General features: G+C 41.8%; 1 long non-coding RNA gene across 1 annotated transcript; it reads left to right on the top strand.

Moving 5' to 3' along the window:
• Positions 1-7,729: 7,729 nt before the first annotated feature.
• Positions 7,730-9,355, top strand: LOC129006668 (uncharacterized). The gene is made up of 3 exons (XR_008492049.1): positions 7,730-7,843; positions 8,060-8,197; positions 9,187-9,355. It is a non-coding gene; the product is annotated as an uncharacterized LOC129006668 (long non-coding RNA).
• Positions 9,356-14,511: the final 5,156 nt, after the last annotated feature.

Here is a 14,511-nt window from a genome sequence, read left to right as displayed (position 1 = left end):
TGCCACAAGCCTGAGAGCCGTGGCCTGGGGAGGGGAGAGCACAAACGGATTCATCCTCCTTCCACCACTGCTGAACAACTGAAGACCACGAACTGCAGACCACCAACTGAAGAGAAACAACTGAGGGTACCAACTGACGGCACTAAGCGAAGACAATCAATAAGGACACCCACTGAAGGCCACCAAGTGAAGGCCAGTTGCCCTGCCAACCAGAACACATCCTGGTTAGAGGAAACAATCAGGCCCAGAATCCCTTGCATGTGTCCCCCCAACTTGGAATTCAGAGCTTAAGCACCAGGCTTACAAGGCCCCACCCTGCCAGTGGACCCGCCCCACCTTTCATTCATTGCTGGCTGCTGGGAGCTTTCATGTTGCTCACTGTGATGAAGTTCCTAGGGATCATCACCTTACAATGAATGATGCTAAAATTACTGAAACCCCTCATATACTGCCTCATATACTATCGGCCTCATATACTATCTGGGATTCATAGACCCCCTTTCCCCCATAAACTCTGAGATTTTTCAGCCTGAAAAATGACAGATTTCTGCATGTGCTTTCAGAAAAACACATTGCCACGAGCTATGCCTACACTATAATGTCAAACCATATTTCATATATATATATATATATATACAGATATATTCAATCCACATATACTTCATTTACATTTTTTAAAATAACACACATATTCAATCAAATTAACAGGAGTAATAGAGGACATTTTCTGAAATGTATACACTAAGTATATCACAGTTTTCTAGTGATCACTTTGATACAACAACTTAGAATCTATGGCTTCAACAAACAAAGAGGCTTACGTAAGAGAAAAGCACCACGTAATACAAGATTTTAAATGTGATCATCATTGCTACTTTTAACTGTCAATCACCCAGGACATGTATTGTGAACTGCTTTGTGATTATGGTGACTCATTTAATCTTTGTGATCTTTGGTTTGATTATCTCAAAAATATGAGTAACACCATTTTATAAACTTGCTCTAAAAATTAAAGGAGAGAAAAATAATCCTTCTCTATATATTGAACACTAACAAAATTATAGACATTATGTCCAGATTTTTGCACACTTACCTTATCGAAGCCTCATAACAACCCTATCTTTTAAATTACAGGCATTTTGTCCACCCAAATTTTTACTCATTTACCTTATGGAAGCCTCATAAGAATCCCCTCTTTTATAGATAAGCAAAGCGAGGCTCTGAGGAGTTAAAAACACATTCACCATCATGTCTTAATGAGTGTTGGAACTTGGATTCAAATCCAGTTTTCTCTGACACCAAAGGTGGTGCAACTTAACGAAGACCAAGATATACCCAGTACATGGAGGGATCAAACATGTGGATTCCCTTTCTCTATCCTCTTACATGTGAATTTCAATGGCTTTCACAGCCTCAGAACAATCCTAAACTCCCTCCCAGGTTGTCTTGCAGTCATTCCCTTCTTCTTGGTAATGACTGGGAATCTGCATATTTAGACCACAAACATCTCCTTAGATAAAGGTTTGTTGATCAATAAATGGAATTTTTGGCCAGGGATGGTGGCTCATGCCTGTAATCCCAGTACTTAGGGAAGCCGAGATGAGTGGATTACCTGAGGTCAGGACTTGGAGATCAGCTCGACCAACATGGTGAAACCCCATCTCTCTTAAAAATGACAAAATTAGTTGGGCCTGATGGTGCATGCCTCTAATCCCAGCTACTCGGGAGGCTAAGGCAGGAGAATGGCTTGAACCCAGGAGGCAGAGGTTCCAGTGACCTAAATTACAGGTATTGTGTCCAGACTTTTACACACTTACCATATAGAAGCCTCATAGAAAACCTCTCTTTTACATTACAAACATGTTGCCATGGTTTTCGCACACTTACCTTAGGGAAGCCGCATAACAATCACATCTTTTATAGGTGAGAAAACAGGCTTTGGATGCCTCCTGGGGAACCTTAGGCCATCAGCAGCCAGAGGAGCTCCTGAACTTAAGTGGTATCTGTCCCCTCCCTACCTTTTGGTGTCTTCTGGTGTCCAATGTGCTGCTGTCAGGACCCTTGCTGGCTCCCAAATTCAACTGGGTAGCCTCCAAAGCAGCGCTACTACCACCTCCACCTCGTGGATCTCAGAGCTGCAGGACAGCTTCACCCATTGCACCCTGAGCTGGTCTGGCTTGTGGCTGGCATTGGGGGATAGCATGTTCCAACTGCCTCTGCTCCTGTATATCGCGTCCTGCGTCTTTGCTGTCTGTATGCTGGTAGACATCAGAGCCACAGGCTGGCTCTCCAGAACCCTTGTCCCACGCTGATTCGGGCTGGCTTTGGTGCACATGCGACAGTTCAGTGTGGACCGCATGGGGCACCCCTGCTCTTCTTGGGCAGCTGGGCCTTCACTTGCCCCCAAGTCTGCAGAGCTGAACACCTCTCGCCTCCTCCTGGCAAAAGCAATGCTGGCACGGGCAGCCCTGGGTCATGGGGTGGCACTGCGCTAGCAGCCCTCACCCTGTGTCACCCCCGTACCATGAGCTGACTTGTCTGCTAAAAAAACCTTGCCAACCTGTGTGGTTTATTTTAGAAGGGCCTGGAGGCAACAAGCCTGAGAGCTGTGACTGGGACAGAGAGAGCACAGATTCATCCTTCCTCCACAACTGCCCAACAACTGAAAACCACCAATTGAGGACAACCAATGGAAGAGCACCAACTGAGGGTACCAACTGAGGGCACTAACCGAAGGCAACCAATGAGGGCACCCACTGAAGGCCACCAAGAGAAGGCCAGTTATCATGCCAACCAGACCACATCCTGGTTCAGGGGAAACAATCAGGTCCAGAATCCCCTGCATGCATCCCCACAAACTTGGAACTTGAGAGCACAGGCACATGGCTCACAAGGCCTCGCCCTGCCAGCAGCCCCACCCCACCTTTCATTCATTGCTGGCTGCTGGGACCTTTCAGGTTTCTCACTGTGATGAAGTTCCTAGGGATCATCACCTTACAATGAATGATGCTAAAATTACTGAAACCAAATCTACCTCACACAGTGTCTGAGATTCATAGAACACCCTTTTCCCCCATACTCTCTGAAACGTTAAGAAATTAGAAATAAGAGTGATTTCTGCAGGTACTTTCACAAAAAAACATTGCCATGAGCTAAGCCTACTCCATAATGTCAAGTCATATTTCATATATGCATATATATATATCCAAACCACATATATTCGATTTACATTTTTCAAAATAACACTTATGTTCAATCAAATTAACAGGAGTAACACAAGAAATTTTGTAAAGTTTACACATGAAGTACATCACATTTTTCTAATGATCGCTTTAATAGAGCAACTTAGAATCTGTGGTTTCCAAACACCAAAAGGATTATGGAAGAGAAAACGACAATATAATACAAAAATTTCAATGTGAAAATCATTGCTACTTTTAACTAGAAATTACCTAATGAATGCATTGTGAATTGCTTTGTGACTTTGGTTATCTATTTATTCTTTCCGATCATTGGTTAGATTTTCTAAGAAATATGAGTACCACCAATTTTATAAACTTGCTCTGAAAATTAGATGAGAAAAAATAATCCTCCTTCTCCATATACTGAACATTTAAAAAATTATAGGTATTGTGTCCAGAGTTTTACACACTTACCATATAGAAGCCTCATAGAACCCCCCTCTTTTAAATTACAAACATTTTGCCATGGTTTTTACACACTTACCTTATGGAAATCTCAAAACAATCACATCTTTTATAGATGAGAAAACTGAGGCTTCGGATGCCTTTGGGGGAAACTTGGGCCAGTAATGGACAGAGGAGGTCCTGAATTTAAGCAGTATCTGTCACCTCCCTACCTTTGTGTGTCTTCTGGTGGCCAGTGTGCTGCTGTCAGGTCCGTCGCTGGCTCGCAAATGTGATTGGGCAGGCTCCATATAAGTGGAGTCCGGTGCTACTGCCATCACCACCTCATGGATCTCAGAGCTTAAGGACGGCTTCACCCACCACACCCTGAGCTGGCCCTGCTTGCAGCTGGCATTGGGGGTCAATGTGTTCCGGGCCCCTCTGCTCCTGTACATCGCGGCCTGTGCCTTTGCTGTCTGCATCCTCGTAGACGTCAGGGCCACAAGCTGGCTCTGCAGAACGCTTGTGTTGGCCCTGATTGGGGCTGGCTTTGGTGCACATGTGACAGTTCAGTGTGGTCCCCATGGGGCACCTCTGCTCTTCTCGGGCAGCTTGGGCCTTCCCTTGACCCCAGGTCTGCAGAGCTCAACACCTATCGCCTCTTCCTGTCAAAAGCATGGCTGGAACAGGCCACCCTGGGCCATTGGGCAGCACTGCACTAGCAGCCCACACCCTGCATAACCCCCATACCCTGAGCTGACTTGTCTGCTAAGAAAAACCTGCCAACTTGTCTGGTTTATTTTAGAAGGACCTAGAGGCAACAAGCCTGAGAGCTGTGACTGGGGGAGGCGAGAGCACAAATGGATTCATCCTCCCTCCACCACTGCCCAACAACAGAAGACCACCAACTGAGGTCCACCAACTGAAAATAAACAACTGAGGGTACCAACTGAGGGCACTAACTGAAGGCAACCAATGAGGGCACCCACTGAAGGCTACCAAGTGAAGGCCAGTTGCCCTGCCAACCAGACCACATCCTGGTTAGAAGAAACAATCAGGTCCAGAATCCCCTGCATGCATCCCCACAAACTTGGAACTTGAGAGCACAGGCACATGGCTCACAAGGCCCTGCCCTGCTAGCAGCCCCGTCCCACCTTTCATTCATTGCTGGCTGCTGGGACCTTTCAGGTTTCTCACTGTGAAGAAGTTCCAAGGGATCATCACCTTACAGTGAATGATGCTAAAATTACTGAAACCAAATCTACCTCACGTAGTGTCTGACATTCATAGAACACTCTTTCCCCCATAGTCTCTGAAACATTAAAAAACTAGAAATAAGAGTGATTTCTGCAGGTGCTTTCAGAAAAAAACATTGCCATGAGCTAAGCCTACTCTATAATGTCAAGTCATATTTGATATACACATATATCCTCAATCCCCATATGTTCCATTTACATTTTTGAAAATAACACGCATGTTCAATCAAATTAACAAGACTAACAGAAGAAATTTTCTAAAATTTACACACTAAGTACATCACATTTTTCTAATGATCACTTTGATAGAGCAACTTAGAATCTCTGGTTTCAAAAGACCAAGAGGATTATGTAAGTGAAAACCACCACGTAATAGAAAATTTTCAATGTGATCCTCATTCCTACTTTTAACTAGAAATTACCCAGTAAATGTATTGTGACCTGCTTTGTGACTATGGTGATTTATTTAGTCTTTCTGATCATTGGTTTGATTGTCTAAGAAATACGAGTATCCCCAATTTTATAAACTTGGTCTAAAAACTAATGGTCTAAAAAATGAGAGAGCCCGGGCACGGTGGCTCACACTGTAATCCCAGCACTTTGGGAGGCTGAGGTGGGCGGATGAGGAGGTCAAGAGATTGAGACCATTCTGGCCAACATGGTGAAACACCGTCTTTATTAAAAATATAAAAATTAGCTGGGTGTGGTGGCTTGCGCCTGTAGTCCCAGCTAGTCGGGAGGCTGAGGCAGGAGAATCGCTTCAACCCAGGAGGCGGAGGTTGCAGTGAGCCAAGATCATGCCATTGCACTCCAGCCTGGGCGACAGAGCAAGATGCCCTATCAAAAAAAAAAAAAAAAGAGAGAAAGATAACCCTCCTTGTACACATGTTGAACATTTACAAAATGGTAGACATTGTGTCCAGTCTTTTACACACTTATCTTGTAGAAGCCTCACAACAACCCTGTCTTTTAAATTACAAGGATTTTGCCATGGTTTTTACACACTTACCTTATGGAAGCCTTATAACAATCACATCTTCTATAGATGAGCAAACTGAGGCTCAGACAAGTTAAAAACACATTCACCATCACATCATAAAGAGTGATGGAACTGGGATTCAAATCCAGTTTTCTCTGACACCAAAAATGGCGAAATTTAAGGAGGAACAAGTTATACTCAGAACACAGGGATCAGAACATGTGGATTCTCTTTTCTACCCCCTCCTGTGTGAATTTCAGTGGCTTGCACTGCCTCAGAACAATCCTAAACTCCTTCCCAGGTTGCCTTGCGGTGGTTCCCTTTTTCTTGGGGATGATGAGGAATCTGCATATTTAGACCACAAGCATCACCTTTTAACAGGTGTGTTGATCAAGAAATGAAATTTGCTAGGCCGTATGTTACTAAGTGTGAATTATCCAGCTTCTCTGCAATAAATATAGGGGCTATTCCATGTAAAAAATCATAATATTCACTGAATTTGTGCAGAAAGCTTTGGAACTGTGTTGCAGGAGCATCTTACTGACAGCTGTGCAGGAAGACCAGCCAAAATACACAAAGGAGGAGCACCTCCAAAGGCCAGGTGTGGTGGTTCTTGCCTGTCATCCCAACAAAGTGGGAGGCCAACGTGGGTGAATCACTTGAGACCAGGGGTTTGAGACCAGCCTGCGCAACACAGTGAGACACTGTCTCTACAAGAAATCATTTTTTATTATTAGAATCAAGAAGAGTACCTGTAACCCTCAGCCATTACTTCAGGAGAGAGAGCTCTGCCCTAGAACTCAAGATATGAAATTGGGAGTCCCAATGTGGCTACTTAAGTTTAAATACAAGAGCTGTCAGACATTTCCTCTACCGTAATGAAATCTGTAGCATCCATTTCGTATTTTGAAAACTTAGTTTTGACCAGCCTAAGAAAAGAAGAAGAGGGCCCAGAAGTGGGCATTTGGGCAGGGCAATGAAAAGTAACCGGCTGGATGTAACAGGGAAAGAAGAAGGGGTGGGGAGTCTAGTCAGAGCAAGTCCTCCTGCTTGGGGCTTGGGCCTAGGAAAGCGAACTAGGGGCAGGAGGGAGGAGCCCTAGGCTGTGGATGCCTCTGGGGGGAACCTTGGGTGAGCAAGGCCAGAGGAGCTCCTAAGGCCAAGAGGTATCTGTCGCCTCCCTACCTTTTGGCGTCTTTGGGTCGCCAATGTGCTGCTAGTCAAGGATCCTGAATCAGACTGGGCAGGCTCCAAATCAGTGGAGTCTGGCGCTACTCCCACCGCCACCTCGTGGATCTCAGAACCGCTCCAAACACCGCACCCTCAGCTGGCCCTGCTTGGGGCTGGCATTGAGGGACAGCGTGTTCCGGGTGCCTCTGCTCCTCTGTGCTGGGTCCTGCGCCTTTGCTGGCCGCACACTCGTAGATGTCAGAGCAGCAGGACGGCTCCGCAGAAGCCCTGTGGGGGCCCTGCCTGGGGCTGGCTTTGGTGCACATGCGACAGGCCAGAGTGGTCCCCATGGGACACCTCTGCTCTTCTCCGACAGCTTGGGCCTTCGCTTGCCCAGACGCCTGCAGAGTTAAGCACCTGCCACCTCTCCCCAGGAAGGGCAACCAAATACCACCAACTGAAGGCACCCACTGAAGGCACTAACTGAAGGCCGGTTGCCCTGCCAGCCAGATTGCGTCCTCCTTAGGAGGAACCAATCAGGCCTTGAGTTCCCTCCATGCGCAGCCCTTCCGTTTGTGATGTGGGAGTCCAGGCTCTGGCTCACAAGGCCCCTCCCCCACAGCTGCCCTGCCCCACCTTTCATTCATTGATAGCTTCGAGCAACTTTCAGGTTTCCTCACTGTGAATTATGAATATGAACTATATTAAAATTGCTGTAATCCAATGTGCTTCATGCACTATCTGGCATCCAAAGGATCCTCTTTCGCCCATGTTGGGGTTTTCGAAACTGGAAAGAAGACTGATTTCTGCAGGTGCTTCAGAAAAAATCTTTGCCATGAGTTAAGTCTACTGTGTGATGTTAACATATATAAACATATGATATATATATACACGTATTCAATAATTATACATTCAATTTATATGTTTTTGAAAATAACACACATATTCAAACTAGCACGTGTAATAGGGAAATTTCCTAAAATTCCTACACTGAGTACATCACATTTTTCTAATGATTTCGTTGATAGAGCAGCTTTCTAGATGCAGCCCTGTTCACATGTGACTGGTATTTACGTTCTTTCATCAAACATGTCTTTAGAATCGACTCAAGGCAAGATGCAGTAGAGAAATGTAAGAATCAACTAGGGGAACCGTTTAACTACTAGGTGAGACTGATAGGTATACAAGCAACTTCAGTAAAATGATAGGCATTGAAGTTACCTGGGGAGAAGTGCTAAGATGGGCTCCAAAAGCCCCATATTCATGACGATGCAATCTTTATATTTAAAATACTAGTGATACAATAAAATGTCCTACTTCACCTCTCACCTTTAATTTCATGGTATTATCATCCACCCTCTCTATTCTAACTAAGCATTTCCTTCATAAGCCCCAAGAAAGAGCAAAACCACGGAAAATAAACATTTCAATCTTTGATTTATTGTTGAAAGAATTGTGTCGTTGATGCCTCAGTTTATTATCATAGAGCCAAATTCCCAGTGAGGAAGCAGCATGAGTTGGAATTCATGCCCTTCATTTGGAAAGATTACAAATCATTGACATTCTTTTTTTTTTGCTAAATATTTTACAAAATTAGAATTCTCTTAATGCTATAAAGGGATCTTAAAATGATGGGAATATATTTGTACTCTCCATGACAGTGTACATATTCCTTCTCTTAGTTTAGTACAAAAATAGTACTTAAAGAACTTCTGTGCAATAATAGCAATTCTAAGTAACAACTAGAGTTGAGATTTTTCATAAAACAAAACGTATGAACTCTTATTGTTGTTTGTTTGATTTGAGACAATCTAGCTCTGTCACCCAGGCTGGAGTGTAGTGTGGTGATCTCGGCTTGCTGCATCCTCTACATTCAGTTTCAAGCCATTCTCCTGCATCAACCTCCCAGGTAGCTGGGAGTACAGGCAGACGCCGCCATGCCCGGCTAATTTTTGTGTTTTTAGTAGAGACAAGGTTTCACAGTGTTGGCCAGGCTGGTCTCCAACTCCTGACCTCCAGTGATCTGCCTGCCTCTGCTTCCCAAAGTATAAAAGTTTTAAATATTTAAAGTTGACCTTGCCATTTAGAAATGTAGAAATTCATCAGGGTCCTGAGTAATTATAATCTATATTTATCTGCCCACATTGTTTACCAGGTGCATCTTCTCCAGCAAGTTCTTCAGAATCCTTTCCAGAAGCATTCGACAGTCAAGAAAGAAGGCTACGCCTCACCTACTCCTTCCTGGGCTGAAGATCTCAGACTTAGTTGCTTAATTTGGGAAAAATAAATTAAAAGTAAATTAAAGAATTCTTCTATCATTATACACAACACAGAATAATCTGTTTAAGAAATTATTTTTGATCATCCACATTTTGATGCCAGTCCCACATTTGGTAATAATGATTATATACGCAAATATTTTTAGCCAATTAAATTGGAACATATTCTTTGAAACAACTTCATGATGATTTTTGTTCTAATCAGTAAGTTTAATGGAATAATAAGGTGTTTTTGCTAAAGCACATGGGTTATTCTCAATGATTACAAGATCTTATGACATTGTAATCAAAATGTATCATTAGAGCCTGGCATGGTGGCTCATGCCTGTAATCCCAGCACTTTGGGAGGACGAGGCAGGTGGACCACCTGAGGTCAAGAGTTCAAGACCAGCCTGGCCAACATGGTGAAATCCCATCTCTACTAAAAATACAAAAAAAAAAAAAAAAAAAAAAATTAGCTGGGTGTGGTGGCGGGTGCCTGTAATCCCAGCTACTCAGGAGGCTGAGACAAGAGAATTGCTTGAACCCGGGAGGCAGAGGTTGCAGTGAGCCGTGATCACCCCATTACACTCCAGCCTGGGCAACAGGATTGAAACTCTGTCTAAAAAAAAATGGATTATTAAATATTGATCTAGTATTTCCTGTAAACTCAGCACTTCGGGGTATATCAGTGCTGTATTTAGTTTTATTATGCTATATTTAGTTTTACTATGCTCCTAGAGTTTTTTTTCTCTATTATAGAATTTTCAAACATTTACTAAGGTAGAGAAAATTTTAATAGTTTAATGAACCTAATTTACCATTTAATCAGCTTACTAACAATTAATACATTGTCAATTTTGCTTCATCTACACCTCCACACACTTTCTCCATATTCCTCATTATTGCCTTAATTGAGGTATAATATACATATCCTCATTTTTTTGGAAATTCAGACATTGTATCATTTTCTCTACAAATATTTCCATATGCATCTCTAAATGTTAATGACTTAAAACACAAACAGTCCTTGATATCATATGACCTTGAGGCAAATTAGCAATAACTCTTAATATATCAAATGAAGTATTCAGTCAGTTTTCGACGTTTTCTTACTGTCTTGTAAATTATTATCATCAGCATTGTCTTATAGTTATTTTATTTATTTATTTGTTTGTTTGTTTGTTGGTTTGTTTATTTTTGAGATGGAGTCTTACTCTGTTGTCCAGGCTGGAATGCAGTGGTGCAATTTCGGTTTACTGCAATTTCCGCCTTCTGGGTTCAAGCAATTCTCTGCTTCAGCCTGCCAAGTAGGTGGGATCACAGGCGCCCACCACCACGCCTGGCTAATTTTTGTATTTTTAGTAGAGACGGGGTTTCACCATCTCGGCCAGGCTGGTCTTGAACTCCTGACCTCATGATCCACCTGCCTCGACCTCCCAAAGTGCTGAGATTACAGGTGTGAGCCACCGTGCCCAGCCTCTTATAGTTATTTTAATTGGGATCTGAATAAGGAGTATACATTAAAATTAGATGACAAGACGTCTTAAGCTTCCTTTGATATCTTTGAGTGTATCACCTACATGTGTCCCTACATCTTTTTTCACTTGCACTCTATTGGTTCCTTTAGTTTTGATTGAAGAGACCAGATTATTTATCCTGTGGTATTTCAACATTCTGCATTTTTCTGATTACATTCTGTGGTATTATTTATTGAACCTGTGATATAGTTTGGATGTTCCCTCCAAATCTCATTGATATGGTTTGGCTCTATGTCCCCACCCAGATCTCATCTTGAATTATGACTCCCATGTGTTGACGGAGGGACTTGGGCGGAGGTGATTGGATAATGGGGGCTGTTCCCCCATGCTGTTCTTGTGATAGTGAGAGAGTTCTCATGATATATGGTAGTTTAATAAGTGTCTGGCATTTCCTCTTCACTCCCTGTCTATCTCCTGCTGCCATGTAAGATGTGCCTTGCTTCTCCTTCACCCTCTGTGATGATTGTAAGTTTCCTGAGGACTCCCCAGCCATGCATAACTGTGAGCAAATTAAAACTTCCTTTATAAAATTACCCAGTCTTAGGTAGTTTCTTTATAGCAGTGTGAAAATGTACTAATATACTCATGTTGAGATATAATCCCCAATGTTGGAGGTGGGTCCTTGTGGGAAGTGTTTGGGTCATGGGGACAGATCCCTCATAACTTGGTGCTATCCCACTGATGGCGAGTGAGTTCTCAGGAGATCTGTTGTTTAAAAGGGTGTAGCACCTCCCCAGCTTGCTCTCTAGTCCCAGTCTCTCCATGTGAGAAGCCTGCTTCCACTTTGCCTTCTGCTATGAATGGAAACCTCCTGAGGCCTCCCCAAAATGTGAGCAGTTGCCAGCTCCATGCTTCCTGTAAAGCCTGCAGATCTGTGAGCCAATTAAACCTTTTTTCTTTATAAATGACACAGCCTTAGGTATTTCTTTATAGCAACAGAAAAACAACCTAACACAACATGAGTCTGTGCCCTCTATATTTCTGTAAATATAGAGCTTAGTCAGATTCAGAATTGATTTATTTGTCAAAAATAATTGAAATACCGAGCAAACATCTGCCTCAGTGAATGGCCACTATTTCTTCTATAACTACATTTATGTTCCATTTGAATTTCACTTTGGGTTATCCCTTTTTTCTTTTTTTTCTTTTCTTTTTTTTTTTTTTTTTTGCAGTTTCATGTTTGCTGACCACTTACCTCTTTTGATTATTCATTTTTGTAAAATGTCACGTAAGCGTCTCACTGGGAGACAAAGAGGCAAGACAACAACATGCTTTGTTCTCTTTATAAACTCAATAACAAATATGCAGTGATTGGCAACCTCATACTTTGAAAGAGATGATGGGTCACTGATCATGATTGCATCTGTTATTTATGTTGTCATCTGTGGACTGAAGAGCTCACACAAAGTTTGTACTTTATGTAATTACTCACAGTTAAAACACCATGGCAACTGAATTTGGAACCATGTTGGGGAACTCACGTTATTTAATTAAATCATGGTTATTGGAACTAGGTGGAGCAGTGATGACCAGCACCTCTTTTTTCCTGATGTTTTCTTTCATACCTCCAATAAACATTTACAGTTTTCCTTATAGACTTTGAAATTGTCTATCGATTCTGAAAATATTTTAGTTCTTGTTGCTCTTCTGAATCACCCTTTATACTACATTTTATAAATGAGCTTCACTGATATATAGTACACAGGACAGTTTTTAGTTTCTATACTTAATAGCTTTTAATGGATTGCTTGACTTTGTTTTTAAATTTTAAGTAGATACATCATCTGAGAATTTAAAAGTCTGTCTTTTCCATTCAGATATTTGTTATCTTGTTGGTTTTGCTGTTGTGTGCATTGGCTAGAGACTCCAGGATAATGTTGAATAATACTAATTATAATACTGACTTTAATGGTGTATTAGCCATGTCTCTTATTTTCTGAATTTGATGCTTTGAAATCTGGGCCTTGTTGACCCTGGAGGGACTGCCCCTCTTAGGATAAGCTAATTGCTGGATGTAATAAACAACTTGCTTGCATGTATGCCTTTCCTATATAATGCAACCAACCCAGAGTTTATACCCCCTTCTTTCTCGTCTCTTCCTCACTCTTTATTCTTTATCTCTGTTTATCTCTTTTGCAGTCTTTATTCTTCCTTATCACTCTCACATTTCTGGCCACGGTTCTGCCTCTCTAATTTCCTCAGGGCCAGATAGCAGCCTCTTCTTTCCAGAAGCCAATGACATTATTCAAACTAGCCAATACTAAGCCTGATTGCCCTGACTTGCTTGTTCCTTCCCATGGAACTGCAATAAAGATTCTTTCCCATGTTTTCCCTGTTCCCTCTGCCTCCTGACTGACCTTGATGTTTCCCTGTCCTCCCCCTTGTGGTGTGCTGTGCCTACAGCTTTTAAGGAACTGTGAGTTCCTTAAAACTACTTCCCTCATGACAGTCATTTCTGTGTTTGTGTGTCTTACCGTTACTGATTAAAACAAATCCTGGGTAGTATGAATGTAAGTGACACTTCTGTTTGTGCTTTGTTATTAAATATGCCCTTTGCTGTAAGTTTCAGACACCTTTTATCAGTATGAAAACATCTTCCTCGGATGCTATCTTCTTAATGAAGTTTTAAATTTTCTTAACAAGAGGTGGTGTTGAATTTCATCAAAAGCCTTTTTGACATTTATTGAAGTAATTATTTGTTTTTTCTCCTATGAGTTTTTCCAATAAAAATGATATTGATTGAACAATAGGTTAAAATTAAAGTTTAATCGAAGACCACCAGAATATAATAGCTCTGAAAGTCCAAATCACCATACGTAGGTTTTCATAGCAAATATCTGAGAACCTGCTCCACAACTGTTAATTTCCCCCATTTACTTTAACAATATGAAAGGGTGTAGAGTGGAGAAGACTGCAGGGAGCTCTTTCCTTGCACTCTCCGGTATCTTGCCTTTGATAGTCATATGTATGGAGAGGAAAATAATGCAAACTCTTAACCCTGGGTTTAGAGGAGGAATCCTTAGAGGGCCACCAGGACAACTGACCAAAAAACTCCTGGAACTAACAAGCAGTTATAGCAAAGATGCAGCATACAGGGTTAATATAGAAAAGTCAATTGCAATTGCTCTTTTAACACCAGTGATGAGCAATTGGAAGTTGAAGTTAAAAATATACCATTATGTTCACATCCCTCCCTGCAAATGGAATACTTAGGTATAAGGTATAAATCTAACAAAATATGTAAAAGATCTAGTAGGAAAACTACAAAATTTTGATTAAAGAAATCAAAGAAGAACTAAATAAACAGATATTCCACGTTCATAGATAGGAAGGCCTAGCATTTGTGAAATGTCAGTTCTCCCCAACTTGCTCTATAGATTCCATGCAATCCCCATTGAAATCTCAACAATTTATCTTGTGGATATTGACAAATCGAATCCAAGGTTTATACAGAGAGGCAAAAAAAAAAAAAAAAAAAAAAAAAAAAAGGAAACAAGAATAGCCAGCACAATATTAGAAAAGAAGAAAATCAGGGGACTAATACTACCCAATTTCAAGATTTACAGGAAATCTACAGCAGGAAATCTACAGCAATCAAGACAGTGTGGTATTGGCAAAGAATAGACAAATAAATCAGTGGAACAGAATAGAAAGCCCCAAAATGGGCTTGTACAAACGTTT

The sequence above is a fragment of the Pongo pygmaeus genome, chromosome 8, assembly GCF_028885625.2.
Source record: "Pongo pygmaeus isolate AG05252 chromosome 8, NHGRI_mPonPyg2-v2.0_pri, whole genome shotgun sequence".
Taxonomy (NCBI): domain Eukaryota; kingdom Metazoa; phylum Chordata; class Mammalia; order Primates; family Hominidae; genus Pongo; species Pongo pygmaeus.
This window is presented reverse-complemented; position numbering and strand designations above follow the sequence as displayed.